Genomic DNA, 5586 nt, shown 5'->3' with positions numbered 1-5586 from the left:
AAGTACATGTTTAATATGTGCGTTAATAATTTGATGAGTTTGGACATATGTAAACACCCATTAAACTATCACTGCAATCAAGGTAATAAATATATCCATCATCCCCAAAAGTTTCCTCGTGGCTACCCTCTTTTAAAATTTTTTTTTTTTTTGAGACAGAGTTTTTGTTCTTGTTGCCCAGGCTGGAGTGCAATGGCATGATCTCAGCTCATCACAACCTCTGCCTCCTGGGTTCAACCAATTCTCCTGCCTCAGCCTCCTGAGTAGCTAGGATTACAGGCATGTGCCACCACACCTGGCTAATTTTTTATATTTTTAGTAGAGATGGGGTTTCTCCATGTTGGTCAGGCTAGTCTCGAACTCCCCACCTCAGGAGATCTGCCCGCCTCAGCCTCCTAAAGTGCTGGGATTACAGGCATGAGTCACCACTCCCAGCCAATTTAAAATTTATTTATTTTTAGAGATGGGGGTCTCACTATGTTACTGAGAGTGATCCTTTGGCCTCAGCCTTCTAGGTAGCTGGGAATAATGGCATATGCCCCTGCACCCAGCTTGTGCCACCCCATCCCATCTGCCTTTTTTTTGTTGTTGTTTGTTTGTTTAAAGAGAGGGGGCCTCCATATGTTTCCCAGGCTGGTCTTGAACCCCTGGCCTCAAGGGATCCTCCCACCTTGACCTCCCAAAGTGCTGGGATTACAGTCATGAGCCACCGTGCTTGGGTGCCGCACCCTATGCCTCTTAATGTGGTAAGAAAGCTAACATGAAATCTACCCTCTTAACAAAAATTTTAAGTATATAATACAGTGTTGTTAACTGTATGTGCGTTTTTAAACATAGGTATATAGTCATGTACTACAGCTTAAAGTGCTTTTTTCCCCTCATTACGCTGAAATATGTTTAAATGTTTTTGGTCTTAAGAATATTTCTGTTTTCACCTTGTACTATTGCTTGGTGAAAACAAGTTGCTGAAGTTACTTTGCACATGTAAAGAGGACTTCCTCCTATTTGTCCTAAAACTGCCTATTAGAATGTTCAAAGGGACTAAACACAAATGTATCCTTCATAACATGGTCTTATCTCAGCCATTGTCTTTTCAGTGGATGTTTTGTTTTCTCCACTTACCATGTGCAGTAAGAACAACAGTCTGGGGGTTCCAGACCCTCTTGGAGCTCACGTCTATGATGGACATATTGAAGTGTATGGAATGGAATGGAATGTCTTCAGTGGGCAGACTGCCTCCTCCCAGAGCTGGGCAGATCTGTGTGATCTCAGGGCTCTGAGCTACATGTGGGGACCAGAAAGCAGCCTGGGTAATGACCTGATGCCTAGAATCGGGAGACAGCAAGGTTGGTGGTGCTGCTAGTTCTCCCTGGAAGACGCAGGCCTAGAGCCCTGGGTGATGGTCTGAGTAGGGTCCCAGCACTAGGCTCATGGTCACACCGGGTATAAACCTACAGGCCAGCATGGAATGAGTTCCATCTCATCTGCACTGTGGGCCTCAGCTCATAGGGACGTAGCTTTTCTTTGCAATCTAGAAATGTAGTCTGAGGAATACGTGTGTGTGTGTGTGTGTGTGTGTGTGTGTAGCTAGAATAGCTTGCTCTTGGTATCAGCATGTTCCTTCATTGTGGGGTTTCTAATTTGATCTTGTATTACTCAAAAGGCTCCCAAGGAACTTCATGTTTAAGATCCAATTCTGCATTTTACTTCTGCCAATGCCCCTTGTTTCTACAACATTCCAGAAGGTCCAAGCTTCTGAAATGCGTCTACATCCCGGCTGTGCTGAGACTGGTCCAAGGCTTGGCTCTGGGGGAGCTTATCTCATGACTTCCTTTGCTTTCACTTATTGGAACTGGTGGATTTTGCGGAGAGTAGACATGGCAGCACAGACAGGTGGGGACTTGCGTTCCATGCTGGCTGTGCTCCTGGAAGGTTTTGCATCTATCAGATGCTTTTTTCTTTGCTGAGGCACTCATAGCAGAGGCACTAGACTGTGTGAACGGAGTCTGCAGCATGGCTCCTGTCCTGGGAGCTGGGCGGTTCAGTGGGGGAAGGAAGACAAGGGCACAGGACACACATCTCCCCACGCTTGTCTTTTTGCTGCTCCCCATCCCCCCCAGACCTCTCTGGTGACAGCTCTATCAGCTGATGTCATAGAAAGTGAGGAGGGATAGACAGACAGCTCCCGCAGCCCTGCTCTGTTGCACAAGAACAGCTGGGGGCAGCTGTGGACTCTCAAGTACAGGGGACAAGGTGAGGAAGCAGAGCCACCCTGGCTCCAGGGGCTCTGGAGAGAAGCGTGGGGAGTGCCATGATTGTCGCCCCATCTTCTCTGCTGCTCCAGACCATGCTTCCCGCTGTGTCCCTCCATGTCCTCACTTGCCCTGGTGCTCAGCACCTCAGGGAGGGCCTACAGTCTGTTACTGGCTCAGGGGCTGTGTTACACGAACTCCCCAGCTCTGGGGGCTTTGTGACTGCACATTTTCACTGACGAGAAACAAAAGGCAGTGACTTTGGCCAACAGTACTGGGGCAGTGGCCAGGAGGTGAGGCATTCGCGCCCCACCTGCTACCATAGGTTTCTTTACTCCTGGCTCCTCCTCTCTCTTCCTCAAGTCCCAGGAAGTGAGAGGGAAGGAGTTAGGCTAATTTCGCTGAGATGCTTCTTTGAGATGCTGATGAGAAAGTGACCGAGGGAGCCCAAGCCCGAGGCACCACCTAGGGGACAAGGTGTGCCTGGGCTTATTGCTGGACTATTGCAAGTCACCCAGTCAATGAAGTTCCAGGATTCACATTTAAAATTTAAAATAAAAAATAGAATGGGAAAGAAAAGTCATCATTCACTTTATAAAAACAATTTCTCATTTACAAAGGCATTCCTTTAAAATGTACGTTCCCATCCTATATTTTAAGTTATTCAACTTAGTAATTTACAAAATGTTTTCCAAGGAGGTGAAGGAAATGGCACTGTGTAAAGTGAGCAAGAGATTGTGTCCCCCAAAGGGCGATACAGAGATATTTGATTTTATGTTTTATTTTTGTCATTCATATTTTTCTTAAAGTCATAAAAATGAAAACCTAGGAATGTTATAAGAAGAAAAATTGATACTTATTTCTTGTTTATATCCATCTAGGATGGAGGCCACCCATTCTTGACCAAGTCCTATTTATAGGCTGATGCTCTCAAGTCTATATCGCCATCCCAAATTCTTTCAGACTCCAGACTCCTTTACCTAAGGGCCTGCTTGGCATCTCCATCTGAATGTCTAAACTCCCCTCAAAACCTGTTTTGCCTGCAGGTTTCTCTATCTCAGTGGCTGAGAAAAAAGGCCCAGGAATCATCCTTGACTTCTCTCTGCCAACTCACAGCCAATCAACCCATTAGAAAATCTCAAGACTGTTTCAAAATATATCCAGAATCTGACAACCTCTCACCACCCCTACTGCAGACTCCCAGATCTGAGGTACCATTATTCCTTAGCCTGGATGACTGCAATAGCATCCTAATTGACCTCCCTGCCTCCAACTTTGTCCCTCTGAAGTTCATTTCAATAGAACATATCAATAGAAATGCAAGTCAGATGGTGTCTTTTCTCTACTCAAAAGCCTGCAGTAGCTCCTGGTTGTACTCAGAATAAATGCCAAAGTCCCTCTTAATGACTTACAAGGCTCTGCATGACATGCACCCCACTCACTCTGCTCCAGCTGCACTGACTGCTGTTTTCTGAACACACCTGGCATGCTCCTGCCTCAGCTTGGGCACTGGTAGTTTCCCCTGATCTTCTCCCAGACACCTGTGTGGCCACCTTTCACCTCCTTCAAGCATTTGCTCAACTGTCAAGGACTCAGTGAATCCCACTCTGACCAACTACTTTATCATCTTCATACCCAACAATCCATACTTAATATATTTGCTCAGCTTCCTTGAACTTGAGGTGGAGTCACTGCAATGCACTTTGGTTATTAGAGTACCTCTAGGTCCCAGTTTGCCTGGGACAGTCCCAGTTTACACCTTTTGTCCCAGGGTAATTATTAATAATGTCCCCTTTCACTTTTCAAGACTGACCTGGTTTGGATGATAAATTCACTGGTCATCCTAGGGGCAACCTCTGATGCATTTGGCTTTGTTTCCCAACTTTCTCTATAGCATGTAGCTGGGTTAGAAGTAAATTTCCCACAGTTATCCCACTTTCTATTGATCTTTAGTGCCAGGTGGCAATATCTTTGGCATCTCCCCCAGTTCTCCACTCCTTCTCTTTTGAAAACACATAGGTACACACGTGTATGTGCAGACATACACACACTCCATGATAATCTATACAGACGAGGGTAAAGGAAATTGAGCAGCTACTTGCTCTACTTCTGTATGATTTTGAGCAATTATTTTTTGTGACTTTCCTTTTTTTAATTTATTTTTTATTTCAATAGGTGTTTTTTTTTTTGAGACGGAATTTTGCTCTTGTTGCCCAGGCTGGAGTGCAATGGCACGATCTCGGCTCATTGCAACCTGTGCCTCCCGGGTTCAAGCAATTCTCCTGCCTCAGCATCCAGAGTAGCTGGAATTACAGGCATGCACCACCATGCCCGACTAATTTTGTATTTTTAGTAGAGACAGGGTTTCTCCATGTTGGTCAGGCTGGTCTCAAACTCCGGACCTCAAGTGATCTGTCCTCCTTGGCCCCCCAAAGTGCTGGGATTACAGACATGAGCCACCATGCCCAGCTATACCACATTTTCTTTATCCACTCATTGATTGATGGGCATTTGGGCTAGTTCCATATATTTGCAATTGCAAATTGTGCTGCTATAAACATGCATGTGCAAGTATCTTTTTTGTATATGACTTCTTTTCCTCTGGGTAGATACCTAGTAGTGGGATTGCTGGATCAAACAGTAGATCTACTTTTAGTTCTTTAAGGAATCTCTGCACTGTTTTCCATAGTGGTTTTACTAGTTTACATGCCCACCAACAGTGTAAAAGTGTTCCCTTTTCACCACATCCATGCCAACATCTATTATGTTTTGACTTTCTGATTATGGCCATTCATGCAGGAGTAAGGTGGTATTGCATTGTGGTTTTAATTTGCATTTCCCTGATCATTAGTGATGTTGAGCATTTTTCCATATGTTTGTTGGCCATTTGTATATCTTCTTTAGAAAATTACCTATTCATGTCCTTAGCCCACTTTTTGATGGGATTTTTTTTTCTTGCTAATTTATTTGAGTTCTTTGTAGATTCTGGATATTAGTCCTTTGCTGGATGTATAGATTGTGAAGATTTTCTCCCACTCAGTGAGTTGTCTGTTAACTCTGCTGATTATTTCATTTGCTGTGTAGAAACTTTTTAGCTTAATTAAGTCCAATATATTTATCTTTGTTTTTGTTGCATTTGCTTTTGGGTTCTTGGTCATGAAGTTTTTGCCTAAGCCAATTATCTAAAAGGGTTTTTCCAATGTTATTTTTTAGAATTTTTTATCGTTTCAGGTCTTAGATTTAAGTCTTTGATCCATCTTGAGTTGATTTTTGTATAGGGTGAGAGGCGAAGATCCAGTTTCATTCTTCTACATGTGGCTTGCCAATTATCCCA

This window comes from Nomascus leucogenys, chromosome 4, assembly GCF_006542625.1.
Source record: "Nomascus leucogenys isolate Asia chromosome 4, Asia_NLE_v1, whole genome shotgun sequence".
Taxonomy (NCBI): Eukaryota; Metazoa; Chordata; class Mammalia; order Primates; family Hylobatidae; genus Nomascus; species Nomascus leucogenys.
This window is presented reverse-complemented; position numbering follows the sequence as displayed.